At 39.1% G+C, this 21211-nt stretch overlaps 1 protein-coding gene across 1 annotated transcript in view; it reads left to right on the forward strand.

The window, feature by feature from the left end:
- Positions 1-435: 435 nt before the first annotated feature.
- GPR63 (G protein-coupled receptor 63) overlaps positions 436-21211 on the forward strand; it is a 56897-nt gene continuing 36121 nt past the window's right edge. The window contains exon 1 of the mRNA XM_004264799.3: positions 436-669. The gene's annotated coding sequence lies outside the window, so the exon portion shown is untranslated. The remainder of the gene's footprint in view (positions 670-21211) is intronic.

Raw genomic sequence — 21211 nt, forward strand, 5'->3', positions numbered from 1 at the left:
TCAACACTGTTGGAGACAGGAAGAAAAAGCAGGAAACATGGGAGGAAACGCAATTCCACTGGGCAGTCTCCAGCAGCGCGCACGGGCTTCGGGGGCGTAGGTGTGGGCGGTGCCTCTGTGGAGGCGGGAAGACAAGCCCCTAAGGGGGATGGGGCGATTAGGAGAAGGGGCGAAGTTCCAACACCGTCGTGGGCGCAAACCAACGGCGAGGGTGGCCCGCCGGTGCCGGGTCCCAGCACTTGCCCTGTTTTGGCCCAGGCGGAGGGCTGGGGCAGACCGGGTTCTGGCCCCTGGAATCTCTCCGTGTCTGCAGGCTCCCTCACTATTTTCTCGCTTCCTCCCCCCTCGCCGCCCGTCCTAAAACGCGGCGCCTTTAAGAGGGAGCTCGGTTACCCTGGGGGCGGGAACCCCTCGGCAGATCGCGAGGCGGCGGCGCTCGGCCGCGATGCTTCTCACTTTCTGCTCCAGCTGCCGTCGCCGCCGCCGCCGCCTGGATCGCCACCGCCATCCCCGCCTCCTCTTCCTCCTCCTCCTCCTCCTCTGCCTCGAAGCGTCGTTTTCTGCAGCAGAGGAGAGAAGTGCTATGTCAGGAAAGTTCCGGGAGGGACTGGCTGGGGCCATGCTCCCCGGGCTCTCCCGCAGGCGCCCGCGCGCAGCCCTTTGTATGAGGTGAGACTTGGGGTCCCTGGCCCCAGGGACAGGTAGCCGCCCGCGGGGAGCGCTTTGATTCGTCGCGGTGGGAAGGGTGTGCGGTTGGGCGGAGTGTGCGGCGGGGGACGAGGCTGGTGAGACCGAAGTTGTGCCGGAGAAGCTCCGGGTTTTCGGGAAGGTTTTTGCAGCTGGACTAGAGGGATTTCGGCAGCCAGCGCCACACGGTGGGGCCCGGCCGGGACTCGGTGTCCCCGGGTCCCGCCTCGCCTCGCCTCCCGACGCCCCCTGCCCCGTCCCCTGCCCGCCCGAGCGGTGAGGCCTTCGAAGAAACCGCTCCGCTGCTGGCCGGACCCCGGTGCCGGGTTTCTCTCTGCCGGGCTCTCCCGTCGAGATGCTAAGCGCTGGGAGTGAGAGGCAGGGGATGGAATCCTCCTGAACTTTTACACTGTGGGCTCCTCACTCTTCAGGGGTGAAATTCACCTCGTTTGCCCAAGTCCGAGGGCTCCTTCGAGCTCCACCAGTTCTGAGAGGTTGCCTTTTACTTGCGGGTGAGCTTTCCGAGCTGTGGCTCTTTCAGCCTTGGTCGGTTTTCAGCGTTGCACTGATTTTCGTCCGCCCTCCTCCTCCCCTTTTGGGAAACATTTTTTTTTTTTTAAGAAAAAAAATATCTTGGAGGATTCGGGTGCTAAAACAAACCAACCAACCACCACTACAACAAAACCCAACAATGCTTTTTTGTGAAATTTACCCCCCGGGGCTGACCTAAGTATTCCAAGCGATCGTTTAGTCCCCATGAAATATTTAGTGTTGGTCTTAACACTTAATGAAAGGCAAAGATCTCTGCAGTAGGATGTAGGGTTTTTTTTTTTCTTCTTTCAGTGAGGTGAGATGAGGTTTCAGTCATGTTTTTTAAAAATTTCAATCATGTTTTTTAAAGATTTTTCTCTTTGTTTATTGGTTTTCATTATAGCTTAGATTAAGAAGGCTCCCATTAATTTTAGGAGTAATATTTCTAGAATCATAAATAAAACCTGATGTTTCTTGCGTAATCCGACATTGCTTCAGACAGTTTTACTCCTGGATGAGGTATGTAGTAGGTGTAATTATTTGATGAAACCTAATATATAAGTACATTTATTGCCCAAGTGGCTAAGTTTTCTTTTTTCATATATCCTGTGGGTGAAGGAAGCCCATTTTCTCACACCCCCAGGTCTCTACCACAAATGTCTGTTCTTGTTTCTGTCTTCGTCACTCACATCGTATACATCTGATGACAGGGACAAATCAGAGGTGCTGATGGCAAGTCCCTATATTTTGTGAAGTGTTGCATAGCCAGAATTGTAGTGATGTAATTGATTATACCGTCCAGATTATTTTGAAAAATAAAAATAGAATGTGGGAGCTTGTTTAAAGAAAAGAGTGTCATGAAGTATTTAAATTCTCAAGTATATGCTTTACATATAATTTGTGTGTAGAAAGATATATTACCAAAATAGACGGGGAATACTGTAAGAGACAACTTATGTGCAGTGGGGAAGTTTTGAAAGAAAATCATTCCAGAATAAACATTAATATAATAACATTTTGTTTGGGATATAGGTTTTCATCTCTGAGCATGGTTTTGTCACTCTGTTGTCAAATATACCAGAATTGAAACTTTAAAAAAAGCACTCTCCATCTCAAGCATTTTCTGAAAATTTGTAGCAAACTGAGCATTTTTGGAAAAAAATTTGCTTAGAAAAAGTCGCATACTTAAAGCCCTAACTGCAGTTACTATTTTATCTTAAGTTTGCTGGACTCTAGGCCAGAAAGTACCGCATTCAGTAGGAATTTGGGGTTCTAAGGTGGATGTGACTTATTTCCTAGAACTGTGTGGGTTAATATGAGTACCTTGAGATTTGGTATGTGACTTATTTGATTGAGATGATAGTTTTGTGAATAATCCTTTTTGAAACTAAAGATATATATTCATATGTATATCACATATCACATATACATCACAAAATCCATATCTATTTATAGATATGGGTATACATATATTTATGTATCTCTATATATCTATAGAAGGGAAAACTGTTCAGGGACTCAATAATACTCCTTCACTAAGAAGAGCATGTCTGAAAGATCAAAAGCTAAAAACATTTCTTGCTACGACTTGTCATTTCTTCAGCAATTTCATCACTATCAGTTAAGTTAAAAAAAATACTGTATTTTCCAGCATGTTCTTGTTCTCACACAAGGCTTGGACCAGGGAGCCGTATGCCAATGATCCTAACCGCATATTGTTTAAATGAACTGAAGTATCACACCAATGGATGATTGAATCAGGCATTTCTTAAGCTTCTGCAATTTAACTCCAGTAGAAGAATCCCTGGTAAAATTTAGCTTGTTAATATAGTGTTTTCTTCTTTTAACACTTCAGTAATTACCTTCAGGGCATTCCCCATAGGTCTGGGTCTTAGAGAGTAGACATCAAAGGCATGGGAGGCAAACCTTGGGTAAGTTTTGGTACTCCAGTTTGTGAAATGATGTCTTGAGTATTTGATTTGAGAGAGATACTCATTTATACTTGGGAAAATAATACCTATGATACAGTGCTCCAGTCTATAGGCAAAGCTTTGGAATATTTATCATGTTCCACAGCTGAAGCTGCTTCATTTTAGCATATGTATGAAAGTTAGAAATGAAATGATTTTTTAGACTTTTTTTCATTTGCTAGACATTTACCAGGAATGTGTTTATATTTGCTACAAATGCCCTTTACTTTATTGCATATGGCAATTTTTTCCTTTTCCTTTTTTTTGCTACTATGGTGTGTATATTTAGGGTGAGTTCTTAGTGTTTACTTGAAACAGACAGTACCATGTTTCACAGAGTTTATGTTGTGTGTCTTCAGCTTAAAAAAATAACATTTGAAATGTTTGACTATGAACATGAGATCACAGACTTTCAGAACTGATGGGATCTTGGTCAATTATAGTTTCAGTTTCCTGGGAATTTTCTGTTTAAGGTCAGATGTGGCCCTGATTTGAACTGGATGATGCACAAATAAGTACTTTTGCAACCACAAAACATGGAGAACATTCCAAATAATTTGCAGTGTGGGCATGCTTTAGTGTTTAGTTGGCTTGAGGCAGTGTGCCATGCTTGTAAAAAATGGTTTTTGAAGCTGACAGCAAGCTGTTTCACTCTTTGAGTTTGACACATAGGATGAAGTGCCTTTTAGCCTCTGTGCCAGTAAATATGGACAGGATTGGAAAAAGTAATTTGTTCACATCTCTGTATGTCAGAAGATTCAGAAAACTCAAGCATGAAACTAGCTTAATATACTGGAAAACTCATTCATATTCATTAAAAATGTAATGAAGAGTTCAGAATGTTGGATTTTAACACAGCTTTCAGGTCATGGGCAAAAGAGTGTATATTTGCAGTTAGTAGGGTAATCTAGTGGTCATCTCTTGAAATTAATAATAACACTATTATTAATAGTATTTCCTTTGAGTGATAATCCTCCCAGGCCCAACTTTGATTAAAAAACATCCCCAGCCAGACACTGTACCAATCACCTAGCAAATATGTTAATTGATTCTTAAATAATTTTAAGTTGAAACCCTTATGCGTCATTGTAGTCATAAGCTTTATGTACCTTTGGGCGTTTTGACCAAAGTTTCTTGGTTAACTTCTTTTCTATCAATTGATGAAGCCCAATCTATATCACTAAAGCGTTTAAAAATATTTTAGGCACATTTTTTTATGTGAAAATTTCTAAGGATTTGCCTTGGGAAGGGAGTGCAGAAGGGACATGATTCTTTATTGCAGCTCTTACCTTCCAAAGGAAGGTGCCTTCATCTCTTCCTGTCTTTTTTTTAAACAAAAACAAATGCATAGGTAATTTTAGAGAAAGAACATTTGCAGGCATTTAAAGATGCTTGAAGTTTCAATCAAAATAAGGGTTTCAGCTCAAAGTTACCTAAGAATCAGTGAACGTTTGTGCCAGGTGTTGGTTACAGTTTTTGGTTGAGGGTGTCTGCTGCTGATCCAAGTTGATCCTGGGAAGATACAGATTCAAAGGGAGTTGGAATGGAAAGGGACTAATTCCAGGCATAGCATCTATTGCCTTCCAGAGGGAAAAATGTTTGCCTAAGTGTGTACTTCTATAAAATCCACTTTTTATCATTGTAGCTTATTTTTTCCGTTTCCTCCATGCTATATATGAAGTGTATAGTGTCTTCCTGCTCCATTTTTTTTTTTTTTTTTTGCTGTACGCGGGCCTCTCACTGTTGTGGCCTCTCCCGTTGCGGAGCACAGGCTCCGGATGTGCAGGCTCAGTGGCCATAGCCCACGGGCCCAGCCGCTCTGCGGCATGTGGGATCTTCCTGGACCGGGGCACAAACCCATGTCCCCTGCATCGGCAGGCGGACTCTCAACCGCTGCGCCACCAGGGAAGCCCCCTGCTCCATTTTTGATTAACCTTGCACTTCTAAAGTTTCACACTGTTCAGCACTAGCAGAAAGTCTGTTCTTTAAGCCTTTGAGCTTGTTCCCAGCAGTACTTTTCAAATGTGTTCCTCTTATTTTGAATTATTGAGTTCTTTAATGATACGTTATGAGTTTTGAATTTAAGATTCCTCCATCTTCCTTATTAGGCCTTGGTTGAATTTGCTCCTACTTAAAGGTGCAGTGATGTTGGTGACTTCTCATTTTTGTGCCTATGTTTCATGTACAGTTGCTATTGTGAGGTTTCAAATCTTTATTCTTTATTCATATGCATGGAAAATTTAGAAAATCCAGACAAGCTAAAAAACAAGAAAAAAAAAGGAAAAGGAGGGCTTCCCTGGTGGCGCAGTGGTTGAGAGGCCGCCTGCCGATGCAGGGGACAAGGGTTCACGCCCCGGTCCAGGAGGATCCCACATGCCACGGAGCGGCTGGGCCCGTGAGCCATGGCCACTGAGCCTGCACGTCCGGAGCCTGTGCTCTGCAACGGGAGAGGCCACAACAGTGAGAGGCCCACGTACCGCAAAAAAAAAAAAAGAAAAGGAGAGTTATGCCTATTAACATTTTGATATATATTTTTATATACATATAGAAAAATACTATATTTCATTTTCTAAAAATGATGCTTTACTTACTATATGTTTTTCTTTTAAATTTTCATACAAAGGTGAACCACATTCCATATCATAGAGTGATCTTCTGTAACATATTTTGAATACTAAATAGTATTTTGTTCTGTGGATGTATCATATTTCATTGGGGAGATGCCATAATATCAGACAGGTTTTCTTTTTTTTTTAATTGCTACTATATAGCAGTAAATATCTTAAAGCTCAGCTTTTGTACATATCTGTGGTTATTTCCTTTGAGTAAAACCCTGGAAGTAGAAATTTGGGGTAGGGATAAAAGGCAATGATGTTTTTTATTGACCTCAAGGCATTTTATTAGTCCCAATATAAATCTGTAGATTTAATCATAGCTTTCCTTGTTTACCGTCTGCAGGTTTTTTTGGTCAGTGTAATATGAAAGACTCAAGTCAGATAGCATTTGAACCCTGACCTGAGTGACTAGGGCTTTATCCAAATGAAATAACCTTAGATATTTACAAAGACTTATCTATAAGGTCCGGCCTCAACACCAAAACATCCATTAGTGCCCAGTTATAGCTGTAAATGCTGTTACCACCTAAACAGGAATAGCAGTTGATAGTGTGCTCTGAGAGTTCTCTCTTTTTCACTTTCGGTCTCCTTACTGTATTACCATCTGAGCTCCTGGCCACATTTACTGATACATACATAATTGCTGTATGGTAGAGTAAATAAATACTGTTTCCTTATGTATAGTCATCTCTAAGATTTAAAGATTCTATTTTCTGCCCTTTGCTGCCAACACCTAGACTCTTAATGTCCTCTGTGTGTTTATCTCTGTATCTCTAGATCTATATTTTATATATTTATCTCTATCCTTCTCACTCTCTGTCGATAATACAAAACTTCATCATAGCCAGAAATTACGTTTTAAAATCAGATAAGTATCCCTCTGGCTACCACACAAACATAGTCACTCCCGGGAACAAATCTAGGGGTATAAAATGGGCAAACACCAGGAAAAGGACATGTGTGAAAACTTATGGATTGATAGTTTAATGTAGAGAGAAATTTTCTCCTTCATTTTTATGACTGACGTTGTCTTTAGCTGTCAGACATGACCCTAATGACTGAAGAATGGCATTTGTATTTTCATGTACATTTTTCATCTTTAGAATTTGATGCTGGCTGTAAAAAGGAAACAGAGGGCTTCCCTGGTGGCACAGTGGTTGAGAGTCCGCCTGCCGATGCAGGGGACATGGGTTCGTGCCCCGGTCCAGGAGGATCCCACATGCCACGGAGCAGCTGGGCCCGTGAGCCATGGCCACTGAGCCTGCGCGTCCGGAGCCTGTGCTCCGCAACGGGAGAGGCCACAACAGTGAGAGGCCTGTGTACCGCAAAAAAAAAACGAAACATAAAGTAAGCGTGCACACACACACAAACACAAACATATTTTCTGGGCCAGCTATTCTTTTTTCAGACAGTGTCTTCTCCACTGTGTGGAGACCATGTCCTTTCCTCCTTTCTCTAAGTCAGGCTGAGCTTCTCTGTGCCCTAGTACGTGGTGTTTTCCTGTTCTAGCACTTCAGAATGAATTTTTTGTTTAGATGAGTATAATGTCCCTCTTTAATATCTCAAACAGGAATCATATCTTTCTATTTTGGCATGGAATTTAACAGGCATATAAGGATTGAACAGGTACATTTTTTCATGAGATTGTCTGGATGTTCATTGTTTACATGGAGAGGTTTAGAAAATGCTTTTTTTTTTTTTTTTGCGGTACACGGGCCTCTCACTGTTGTGGCCTCTCCCGTTGCGGAGCACAGGCTCCGGACGCGCAGGCTCAGCGGCCATGGCTCACGGGCCCAGCGCTCCACGGCATGTGGGATCTTCCCGGACCGGGGCTCGAACCCGTGTCCCCTGCATCGGCAGGCAGACTCTCAACCACTGCGCCACCAGGGAAGCCCTAGAAAATGCTTTTGAAACTGATTTTACTACATATTTTAAAAAGAATATTTGTTGTGAAGTACCTTGTACATATAAAGGTGCATAAAACGTATTTGTAAGTTAAAAAAATAGAATACCTTTGCACCTACTACCAAGGTTAAAAAGTATGATATACCTAGAATCCCTCAGTTTACCCATTCCCCACCTAAAGGCAACCCTTGCTTTATCTCTAAAGCAACATATTCTTTAGTTTTGGTTATTTTTGGACTTTACATAAAGGGAATTATCATGTATGTATTATATACTTTTATGTTTGCTTCATTTGTTCACTGTTATGTTTTTGAAATTCATCAATTTCATATCTGTAATTTGTTTTTGTTTCTGTTTAGTGTTTTATTGTATGAATTCTATAATTCATTCATTTCACTCTTAAGGGGAATTTGTCACTGTAACTAGGTTTTCAAAAGCATAAAGTATAAGCATAAAGTTTTCCGTGATATCCTTTTATCTGTTTAATCACTGCCACATCTGTGATATGTCCCATTTCTTTTTTACTCCTGATGCTGCTGATTTCTGTCTGTCTGTCTCTGTGTGTTGCTCTTTCACTCTCTGTCTCTCCTTCAATCTTTTTTTAAATTTTTTTAATTTTTTGGCCACGCCACTGGGCACGTGGGATCTTAGTTCCCTGACCGGAGATCAAACCCTTGCCCCCTGAAGTGGAAGCGTGGAGTCTTAACCACTGGACCACTAGGGAAGTCCCTCTCCTTCTTCAATCTTGAGATATATCTTTTCAAAGAAAAGATCTTTTCAAAGAACCAACTTTTGCCTTTGCCGATCATCACTATTACCTGTTTTTTTTTTCCTAAATCCTTCATTTTTTGTTATTTTATTTTCTTTCTCCCATGTTTTTAGGTTTATTCTGTCATTATTCTAATTTCTTAAGTTGGGTGCTTAGCTCATTAATTGTGAACTTGCCTCATCAGAGGACAAGGAGTTGTCCTTGAATCATCACATTAGCTGCTTATCAGAATTTTTATGTAGTGCTTTTGTTATCATACAGTTCTAAATAATTTGCTATGGTTTCTTTGATTCATAGATCCAAGATCCATCTTGAGAATGGTGTTTTCTAATTGCTAAACATAGTTTGTTGTTGCTGTTGCTGATTTCCAACCCACTTGTAATATGGTCACAGTATGTGGTCTCTATCATACCAGTCTTCTGATGCTTTTTGAGGTTATCTTCATGGGCTAGGGCAAATGTTCTCTTTTTAATAAATGTCCCATGTGTAGCTTGAAAATCATGTATATTCTCCAGTTTCTGGGTGCAGTGTTCAATGTGTATCCAAAAGATGAAAATTTTAATTGTGCTGTTTAAATCTTCTTATTCCTTATTAATGATTTTGTCTGCTTGATTATTCAGTTACTGAGAAATTGTAACAATGGCTTTATCAATCTCATCTCCATAATTCACCTTCTGCTTTGAATATTTTGAGATTTGTTATTAAGTACCTTTACAATTAGATTTTTAAATATTCTTATGGTAAATTAAACCTTTTTTCATATGTAATGACCTAAGTCTCTAATCATGCTGTTTGACTTCACTTTTTCATTGATATTAATAAAACAATTTAGGGTTCCCTATAGATTTTGATTGGCTTGATATATCTTTCTCTACTCTTTGACTTTCAAGTTGGATTTATGTTCTTATGTTTTTAGATGTGTCTTTTGTAAATAGCATATAGCTGGATCTTTGCTTTTAACTGGAGAGTTTAGTCTTTTTATGTTTAGTTTGAAGACTCACATATTTGGGTTTATTATCACATTATGAGGTATTTTCTGTTCTGCTTTATCTCTTTCTACTCTCCTTTGTTGCCTTGTTTTGAATAGGTTGATTCTCTCCCATCCCCTTTTACTATCCTTTTTATTTTGAGGGTTAGGGCACTGGCTATAAGCTCCATATCTATTCTTTTAGTGGATACCCAGACAGTTTTACTAGGCATACTCATCTTAATCTAGTTTAATCAGTATCTTTGCCTTCTGCCATAGACTGAATTGTGTTCCTCCAGATTCATATGTTGAAGCCCTGTGCCCCAATGTGATTGTATTTGGAGATGAAGCTTATAAGAATGTAATTAAGGTTAAATGAGGTCACATGGGTGAGGCCCTAATCTAATAAGACTGGTGTCCATATAAGAAGAGGAAGAGACACCAGAGATATCTTTCTTCCTTTTACCTATGCACAGAGGAAAGGCCAAGTGAGGACACAGTGAGAAGGTGGCTGCTCTTAATTGCTCATGTTGCCTTTATCATTTTAAGGTTTTGTTATTTTTGACTATGAGCTGCTCACTTTCCCTAGAACTTTATTGGTGGTAATTTTTTCAGGCCTAGGTTGAAGGTGAGTTCCTCCAGAGGGGAAATATATTTTGATTCTACTACTAGCTTGGACACTATTGGCTCAGGTACATTTAAATGAGATTTCTGCTTGAGGGTTTGTTTGTTTGTTTTTTTAATCTCAGGACTAGTTTGTGGATATGAATTCCTTGGAGAGATTATTTTCCCTCATCTGTCTAGCACTAGATTCAAGACTCGCAGTTTTCTTTGCTGTCTCTTTTGGCATGGAGGAGTTTATTTCTTGTTCACTTCTCACATAGTGAATTAGCCCTTTGAAGTCCTGGTTGCTGTTGGGGTCTTCTAAAAAAGCAGACAGTAACGTGTCAAGCTAAGATTGAAAAATGCTTACTTTTCTTTTTCTCTTTTAACTCCAATTTTGCAATTTATCGTTTTCCTCTACTGATGCATTTTGAATTTCTGTATAGTATATTGGTATCAGCACTTTCCTAAGGCCTAAACTTCATCTTGTTTACAGTCATTTAATATTTCGTTTTATATTTTGTTCTTTAGGAAGTTAGTGTAGGCATCTTATTTTAAATTATTCGGTTACATCGGCAAGCTTGAAAGACACTGCCAGTTACATTTATTTTTCTATTGCTTCAGATTTCGGGTTTTGCCTTTAAATGGTAGTAGGGAAAGTTAAAAAGCCACCTTTGGTCTGCATTGCCCTTATTTATAATCTCCATAGCAAGTTAAAGATGGCAGACTGCAGGATTCTTCTGGGTAGTTCACTTTTGAAAAGGAGTAATTATTCCATGTTTATTTCAAATGGTTACATCTTGGTAAACATTTAAGAAATGTTTAGTTTTTCTCTTTGTTATACTCAATATTTTTCCTTTAACCCTATGTAGTATAGATATGTGGATGCAGCCTTGGTTGTAATGATCAGTTAAAATGCAAAGAGTTTGAGAACCTCAGCATTTATATTTCTTAGTACTCAGTTACTATGGATTAGCTATAAAAACTTAGATACAGTGGTAAAATGAAGTCAAATACAGAAACAGACTGAAGTAATTAACTTGATTACCTTTGGGTAATTATTTCATTCATCAAGTCATAAAGCTAAGCTTTTAATATTTTCTGTGCTCTTTTTATGAAATAATTTTTCTTTTGCATTCTGAGTTTTAAAATCTTTTTGTCCTACTAATTTTCCTTATCTTGCATAAGGAATCACCAGAATAGAAATGATCTCCGAGGCTCGCATAATAGAATTTTATTCTGGTAAGGTCTTTGCTCATATCTAGATTCTAGGTTGGAATAAAGTTTCAGGAAAAGATCCTTCAGGTAATTTTTTTTTAGTGGGTAGCCAGGGAAGACTCCTATGAAAAGCCTCATTACATAACATAGCATCCATTTAGTTTGCGGCCCTTGTAGAAAGGGAATTTTCTATTTGTCTAATATAAACTTGAGACTTGGAGTGATCATTTCACTGAATGCTGTCCCTCCCAGAATCTACGTTAAATGCTTATTCTATTCAATTCCAGCATAATAAATATTCTGCATATAAGAAGAATTTTCACGTTTGTTTCATCAGCCATTAGACAAACTCTATATTTGGGCCATTCCAGTGCAATGGTTCTTGCCATTATAGAATCTATATTGAGTCCACCCACATGTATACACACTCATGCACCTCTTTCTGGTATCACTTTCATAGGCCACATCTGCTAGGAGAAATCAAATGAGAACCAACATGAATGAAGTATAACAAAACTGGAAGAACTCCCCATAAGTATAAACAGTGATGTGTATACAGTAGTATATAGTGTTCTTTCCGCCTTGAAATTGAAATTCCGACTATTATGTGTACAGTTGACATTGGGTGAGTGAATGCCCTCTAGTTCCTGGGTCTTACCACCCATATGTCAGTTGAATCAGCACTTGGTGAACTTGCAAAGCTTTACTGACACTTTGATTTTTGAGCAGAGGACCAGAGACTAGCAGCAGGCATCTTACTGAATGGCAGCATCATTGGGGCACTACCAGTGGGGAGCCCAGCAACAAACAAACATCACAGCCTCACCCCAAGTTCCTTCTCTTTTGTGGTTTTGTGGTGCATGATGAAGAATTGTTCTTTGGTGTTCAGAATACAGCCATTTTATCAACTTTATTTATTTATTTTTCATTTCTAAAGGTTCAAAATGAATATTCCAGATTTTCTTTAAATATTTTCTTTGCTAAGGCATGATTTTTTGGTGGGGAGGGAGCATGGTAGGTGTTGGGAGGTGATATGCAGTACTTTGAATTTAGAATGGCAATTATGTAACCCTTTTTACTTAGAGCAGTCCTTCCCCATTGTTGGCTACACAGCAAACTTAACTGAATATTAAAATTTGGAAATAATAGAAATGGAAATAAGGTTGTGTTAAAGGAAATAATTATTTTTATTCATGAACTTTGTTTTATGGCAGGATTTAGTAGAGAGTCCTTCAGCAAGTGAGGTTTCAAGAAACACTTTTTTGAATTTAAAATTATTTGTCAACAATTTGGTTTTAGAAGACTTTTTTAGGACCACATGCATTTAGTAAAACTTTATTTATTCTTGCAGTGAAAACTTCCTGCTTTTAGTCTTCATTTATTTATTTTATTTTACCTCTTATTCCCTATGACCTACTTTCTCTCACCCTTCTCCCATCAAAAAATAAATAAAACAGAATACAAAATAAACTATAACTTCAAAATCAAAATATATAGACCATGCCTCAGAGATATTGCAGGTTTGGTTCTAGACCGCTGCAGTTAAGTGAATATTACAATAAATTGAGTCATGGAATTTTTGTTTTCCCAGTGCATATGAAAGTTTACACTATACTGTAGTCTATTAAGTGTGCAATAACAGTCTGAAAAAACAATGTACATAACTTAATTAAAAAAATACTTTTTGCTAAAAAATGCTAAACATCATCTGAGCCTTCAGCAAGTCATAGTAGTAGCAACAAAGATCACTGATCATAGATCGCCCTAACAAATATAACATATATAATAAAATATATACTATAATTATATAAAATACAATAATAAAAAGTTTGAAATATTGTGAAAATTACCAAAATGTGACAGAGACATGAAGTGAGCAAATACTGTTGGAAAAATGGTGCCAATAGACTTGCTAGATGCAGAGTTGCCACAAATCTTCAATTTGTAAAAAGTGCAAAATCTGAGAAGCACAATGAAGCAAAGCACAATGAAACAAGGTATGCCTATGCTAGTCTTTAGCCTAGTACTTTTGCGTTTATCTTAGTGGATAATATACTATCATAGAGCATGACATTTAGAGAATGTTGTAAGAAAATATGGACAAATAAATGAGGAATTATATTTTCTCTGTTTTCTACTCTTGGGGCATCCTGACTTTTTCTTCACAGCACAGGCCACAAGGTGTAATGCAGTGGTTACTTTGTGTTTCTATGTCTGTTTGACGTGAGTCAGGGTTCTCCAGAGAAATAGAACCGATAGGAGATATATATGATTTATTATAAGGAATTAGCTCATGTGATGATGGAGGCTGATGAGTCCCACAGTTGGCCACCTGCAAGCTGGCAACCCAAGAAAGCTGATGGTGTTGGTGGGAACTGGAGGGCTGTTGGTATAAGTACCAGTTGAAGGTAGATGATTGAAGTCCCAGCTCAAACAGGCAGACTTCGAATTCCCCCTTCTTGACTTTTTTGATTTATTCAGGCTTTCAATGGATTGGGTGATATCCACTTACTTTGGGGATGGCAGTCTGCTTTCCTCAGTCTCCGAATTCAAATGCTAATCTCATCCAGAAACAAAACCACAGACACAATCAGAAATAATGTTTAATCCAGGCACCCTGTGTCCCAGTGAAGTTGACATGTAAAATTAACCATCACAGTGAGTATCCCCACTAGACTTGAGAGTTACCTGAGATCAGGAGATATACCTGTCTTTTCATTGTATGCCATGCTTAGTCAGAAGCTGGCGTAGAGCAGGTGCTTAATAACTATTTGTTAAAGGAAGAGAATGAGTTTAAATAAGTGTATAAGTTAAGTTGAAAAGTATATATCAAAGATTTAGAACATGAATGGCATGGTGAAAGACTGAGTATCAGGTGAATATCAAGATATGCAAGTGAGGTAATTTTAGTTGGCATATGATGATTCTGTTGACATTTCCTTTGTCTTTATTTGGTGGCCACTTTGAATATTAAAACTAAAGTATTACTTCTTAGATTTGTTTGTTTGTTTGTTTGTTTGTTTTGTGGTACATGGGCCTCTCACTGTGTGGCCTCTCTCATTGCGGAGCACAGGCTCCGGACGCGCAGGCTCAGCGGCCATGATTCATGGGCCCAGCCGCTCTGCAGCATGTGGGATCTTCCCGGACCGGGGCACGAACCCGTGTCCCCTGCATCGGCAGGCGGACTCTCAACCACTGCGCCACCAGGGAAGCCCTACTTCTTAGATTTTTGAACTCCAAGAATTTTAAGTGTGACCTTTAGATTTTTCAGAATCTTCCCAAGTTAAACATATTACTTTGATCATGGCAGTGAATCAAGGTCAAAACAGAATTGCCATTATTTCTGAGATGATTCAACGCTGCTCTTCAGCAATCCTGTTTTGAAATTGCACACCAAGGGCAGAATGATATTTCATTCTAGGCTGTTTCCCTTGCACTATTTTTTAGCTTCCCACTTATGAAAATGTTTAGTAATTACATATTTTCCCTTATATTGATTATTGGAATTTGCTATGGTAATGAATTTATATTTACAGAGCCAAGGGACCAAGGATTTCAGCATCTTTTTAAAGATATATATAAAATTAAGGTATATATATACATACATAAATATATATATTTTTGACTATTGTATATTCAAATATACACTCAAGAGGTTATTTGAAGTATCTGGTGATGTCATTAAGGTCTTCCAATTCCACATTCTGTAACATTTCTATTCTACCATCAGAGAAGATGTATCTGGTTGATGCGGGTGGGGTGGGATAGTAAGGTGGTAGGGGTAGGGAATCTTACACACTGTCTTATACCAAGAGATGATGCTTGAATCGTCTCAGACAGTATCATTGCCCAGATATGTAGCAAGAGAGAGGAGACCATGGTGTAGCATATATGTCCCCCATTTGTTTTGGATAGGATGTCCATGAATCTCCAACAACTAGCACACTACCTGGCACATGGGCGATGCCCTAAACATTTTTGTTTAATTGACTTGGTTGCAACTCTCAGGGGCAGTCACAGTCAGCAACAACAAGTGTTGTTCTGAAAAACAAGGAAGCTGTACTACAGTTTTGCACCTGGAAGTAGAGGAATAAACTGGGCATGGTTGTAGTGGACTGTTTCTAGGTGTAGGAAGGAATATACAGACTTCCACCAGGTTTGAAGCAATGACACAACAAAAGAAGCTGCATCTCTTTTGTTTTGAAAAGAGACTATTGAGGTTCACTTTTCTGAAATAAATGGGGTGGAAGCTGGAGTGGAGAAGGTCAGAGGAAGAGAAACAATAGTACGTCAAAATCACAGTGCAGAATCTTGAGGTGAAAAACAGGTTTAAATTCAGTTGGGTGAGATGTGGAAAATAGTCATTTCCAAGGGTGACGGGTAGAACGCTGGTTTTCTTTTTTGAGTAGAACTGCTAGGTCGTAAGTACTGGGCACTGACTGTGTGCCAGTACCTTACATGTGCTGTCTCATTTAACACGGCCCCACCGCAGCTTCAGGAATCAAGGTGTACCGTGGTCATCTCCATTTTTCTGAGGAAGAACCTGAGGACATGAGAGATTAAGTAGCCTGCACAATGACACTTAGTAAGTAAATGGTAACCAGGTACTCTGACCCCTGCTGAGGTGGACACAGTGGGCATCTGGAGGAAGGGCATGGAAGTGCTCAATAAAAAGCTTATTTTCACCCTTATTGAGTTTTGATTCCCTCCAAAGGATATGCCAAAATCATTTGTTGTTAAGAGGCAGTGGAGGGGCTTCCCTGGTGGCACAATAGTTAAGAATCCTCCTGCCCATGCAGGGGACATGGGTTTGAGCCCTGGTCCAGGAAGATCCCACATGCTGTGGAGCAACTAAGCCCAGGCGCCACAACTACTGAGCCTGTGCTCTAGAGCCCACGAGCCACAACTTCTGAGCCTGCGTGCCACAACTACTGAAGCCCACGTGCCTAGAGCCCGTGCTCTACAACAAGAGAAGCCACCACAATGAGAAGCCTGCGCCCACAATGAAGAGTAGTCCCTGCTCCCCACAACTAGAGAAAACCTGTGCAGAGAAACAAAGACCCAATGCAGCTGAAAATAAAATAAATAAATTTAAAAAAAAAACAAAAAAAGAGGCAGTGGAGGAGAGAGTAGCAGCATTTTTAGAAGAAATATATATGATGGTGGAAACATTTATTTTTTATTTTGTTTTATTTAAAATTTTTTTTTAATTTTTTGGCCACGCCATACAGCATGTGGGATCCTAGTTCCCCAACTAGGGATCGAACCCACACTCCCTGCACTGGAAGCTTGGAGTCTTAACCACTGGACTGCCAGCAAAGTCCTGGAAACATTTAGTTTTGATAAGATAAACTTAAGGCCTGGAAACTTTCACTTTGTGCTGTGTGACTATTAAAGAAAAATTAAATGTCTTATTTCACATAGATAGGTGTTTGGGGTCAGGTGGGTTACAGAGTTGCTTAAGGAAACAGTTTTTAAAGTAGAATGGCAAGCCGAGCTGTACCCAGAAATTCAGCTGCATTAAAAAAATAAAACTTTTGCAGAATAGCATGAAAGCAAACAAAAATTAGCACTTTTTTTTTTCTTTTTAAAATTGCATTGATTCCCAAGAGATGTTTGTGGAAACCAGAAAGGTGATCTAGAGAATAATGTGTAAAGGTAGGTACTGTTTTTTAAAACTAGTAGGTAAATAATTGGAAGAAATATGGGGTAATTTACGAGTAGTGACTAGATAAATTACCATATATAAATTTTGTGCTTTGTGAGAAAAAAAAAATTCTTCTCATAAGTTTCTTATGCCCTTTACTGATGAGAGTACATTTCTTGCATAGTAATAGTAAGACTTGCCTAAAGGATAAGGGACGTTTCTAAAAATTTATTTTATTGAAGTATAGTGGATTTAAAATGTTGTGTTAATTTCTGCTGTACAGCAAAGTGATTCAGCTATGCACATATATACATTCTTTTTCATATTCTTTTCCGTTATGGTTTACACAGGATGTTGTATATAGTTTCCTGTGCTATACAGTAGGACCTTGTTGTTTATGCATCCTATATATAATAGTTTGCATCTGCTAATCCCAAACTCCCAATCCAACCCTCCCCTACCTCGCTCCCCCTTGGCAACCACAAGTCTGTTCTCTATGTCTGTGTGTCTGTTTCTGTTCCATAGATAAGTTCATTTGAGTCATATTTTAGATTCCACATATAGTGATATCATATGTATTTGTCTTTCTCTGACTTACTTCACTCAGCATGATAATCTCTAGGTCCATGTTGCTGCAAATGGCATTATTTCATTCTTTTTAATGTATTTTGTTGTGTATATGTACTACATCTTCTTTATCCATTCATCTGTTGATGGGCATTTAGGTTGTTTCCATGTCTTGACTACTGTGAATAGTGCTATGAACATAGGGGTGCATGTATCTTTTTGAATTATAGTTTTGTCTGGATATATGCCCAGGAGTGGGATTGCTGGATCATATGGCAACTCTATTTTTAGTTTTTTGAGGAGCCTCCGTACTGTTGTTTTCTGTAGTGGCTGCACCAATTTACATTCCCACCAACCATGTAGAAGAGTTCCTAAAGGATAAGGGACATTTGAGTAACTCTTCTTGTCACCATTTTCCAAATTTTTTTTTTTTTAAGTAGATGTTGGGGGTAGGTGTTTATTAATTAATTAATTAATTTTTGCTGTGTTGGGTCTTCGTTTCTGTGCGAGGGCTTTCTCTAGTTGTGGCAAGCGGGGGCCACTCTTCATCGTGGTGCGCGGACCTCTCACTGTCGTGACCTCTCTTGTTGCGGAGCACAGGCTCCAGACGCGCAGGTTCAGTAGTTGTGGCTCACGGGCCTAGTTGCTCCACAGCATGTGGGATCCTCCCAGACCAGGGCTCGAACCCGTGTCCCCTGCATTAGCAGGCAGGTTCTCAACCACTGTGCCACCAGGGAAGCCCCATTTTCCAAATTTTTAAGTACTGTCTTCTGTTCTACCCATGGGCAATAGGCATGTTGAGAGAATGCTTATTTTGCTTCCTTCCTGTCTCCTCCTAAGGAGTAGAGTTTTTTTTTTAAGGAATGTGTCTTATTAAAAAGAAATATTAATGTTTATATTTATAATATATGAAAATATTCTTCAAGAAGAAGTCTTTCTTAAATATAAGAAAACTACTCATTTTACAAGATTTGGAAAATACAGAAAAGTAAGAAAAAATATGTCACTGATAATCCTACTGGTCAGAAACATCTGTTAATATCTTGATGTGTTTCCTTCCAATTCTTTTTAAGAACTTGAAAAAACGTATCAAGAGCATGCTTTATATATGGCTTTGTAGTCTGTTTTCTTCACTCAGCATGCTCACATAATATTTTCTTGTGTCTTTATTTATTTATTTTTTTAAAGGAATCACTATCTTTTGTTTAAATCCATACACCTAAAACAGATATCATATAATATCGCTTATATGTGGAATCTAGAAAAATGGTACAGATTAACTTACTTGCAAAGCAGAAACAGAGACACAGCTGTAGAGAGCAAACGTATGGATACCAACGGGGGAGGGGGGTGAGATGAATTGGGAGATTGGGATTGACATATATACACTATGTATAAAATAGATAACTATTGAGAACCTACTGCATAACACAGGGAACTCTACTCAATGCTCAATGCTCTGTGGTGACGTAAATGGGAAGGAAATCTAAAAAGAGAGGATATATGTATTTGTATAACTGATTCACCTTGCAGTATGGCAGAAACTAACACAACATTGCAAACAAACCACACTCCAACAAAAATGAATTAAAAAAACAAATCAATACACCTATTCTCAGTCTTCCTCTGGGTCGAACTCTCAGCATCTTTTAAAATAAAACTATTTTTCAAAAAAAAAATTAAGAAATCTATTTACAAGAACATCAAAAAGAGTAAAATACTTAGGAATAAATTTAATAAAAGAAGCATAAACTTGCACAATAAAAATCATAAAATGTTGTTGAAAGTAATTTTAAAAGTCCTAAAAAAAAGTACTAAATAAATGAAATGATATCCCGTGTTCATGAACTGGAAGACTTAGTACTGTTAAGATGACAATATTCCCCAAACCCCATCTGCCTTTTTTTTTTTTTTTGGCAGAAATTGACAAACTAATCCTAAAGCAATGGTAATTAAAACAGTGTGGTACTGGCATAAGGCTAGACACATAGATCCATGAAACAGAATCGAGAATCCAGAAATAAACTCTGACATTTATGGTTAATTGGTTTTCCAAAAGAGTGCCAAGATAATTCAATGGGGGAAAGAACAATGGTGTAGGGACAACTGGATATTCAACAATGGTGTAGGGACAACTGGATATCCATGTGCAAAAGAGGCTGGATCCCTATATCACACAGTGTAAAAAAATTAACTCAAAATGGATCAAGGAAGGAAAAAAAAGGATCAAAGACCTAAATATACACACTAAAACTATAAAACTCTTAGAAGAAAACATAGGAGTGGATCTTTGTGACTCTGGATTACGCAATGACTTCTTAGATATACCACCAAAACCCCAAGCAACAAAAGAAAAAATAAACTGGAATTCATCAAAACTTAAAACTTTTGTGCTTCAAAGGATGCCATCAAAAAGGGAACAGACAACCCAAGAAATGGAGGAAATATCTGCAAATCGTATATCTGTTAAGGGTTCAGTATTCAGAACAAATAGAGAACACTTATAACCCAACAATAAAAAGACAAATAGCCCACTTAAAAAATGGGCAAAGTATTTGAATAGACATTTCTCCAAAGAAGATACACAAATGAAAAGATGCTCAACATGAGTAGCCATTAAGGAAATGCAAACCAAACCCACATTGATACACCACTTCACATCCATTTGATCTTTTGTTGGGTCTTCATTGCTGCGCGTGGGCTTTCTCTAGTTGCCTCGAGCAGGGGCTACTCTTCACGGTGGTGCGAGGGCTTCTCATTGCGGTGGCTTCTCTTGTTGTGGAGCACGGGCTGTTGGTGTGTGGGCTTCAGTAGTTGTGGCACATGGGCTCAGTAGTTGTGGCTTGTGGGCTCTAGAGCACAGGCTCAGTAGTTGTGGCCCACAGGCTTGGTTGTTTCGCGGCATGTGGGATCTTCCCGGACCAGGGCTCGAACCTGTGTCCCCTAGAGAAACAAGAATCTCATAACTGGTTCTCATTACTTGCTTGTAAAGCTCCTTGTGCCATGCCTCTAGATTCCGCCATTCTTGCTCAGAGAAATAGACGGCTACATCCTCAAAAGTCAGAGGTAATGGAGCCGGCTCGGCCATGGGCCCTCGCAGTCCCACCTGGCCCCAGACCGGGTTATGGCCAAGCCAGGCATCCTGGCTGCCCATGGCACCTCCCCTCCTGTGTCTTTATTAACTACTGTTCAAATACAGCTTTAATGGCTGCATAGCATTCTATTATATAAATCACATAGTTAACTCAATCTGTTTCCTTAATGTGAACCTTTAGATTAGTTCCATTTTCTTACTATGTACATGAATTTTTTATGAGCTTTATTAAGAGATGTATTTCATATATCATAAAATTCAGCCATTTCAAGTGTATAGTTTACTGGTATAATTTTACCAAGTGGTACAGCTATCACCATATCAGTTTTAGAGCATTTTCTCCCCCGCCCCGTCCAGTAAGATCACTTATGGCCATTTATAGTTAATTCTTCATCTCATCCCTAGTCCCAGGCAACCATTGATCTACTTTCTGTCTCTTTGATTGCCTTTTCTGAACATTTCATTCAAGTGGAATTACATAATACGTGGTTTCTTATGACTGATTTCTTTTGTTTACCATAATAGTTTGAGGTTCATCCATGATGTGGCATGTATCAGTACATTATTACTTTTTATTGCTGAACAGTATTTCATTGTAAGGATATACAGGCACACCTTGTTTTATTGCACTTCACTCT

The sequence above is a fragment of the Orcinus orca genome, chromosome 12, assembly GCF_937001465.1.
Source record: "Orcinus orca chromosome 12, mOrcOrc1.1, whole genome shotgun sequence".
Taxonomy (NCBI): domain Eukaryota; kingdom Metazoa; phylum Chordata; class Mammalia; order Artiodactyla; family Delphinidae; genus Orcinus; species Orcinus orca.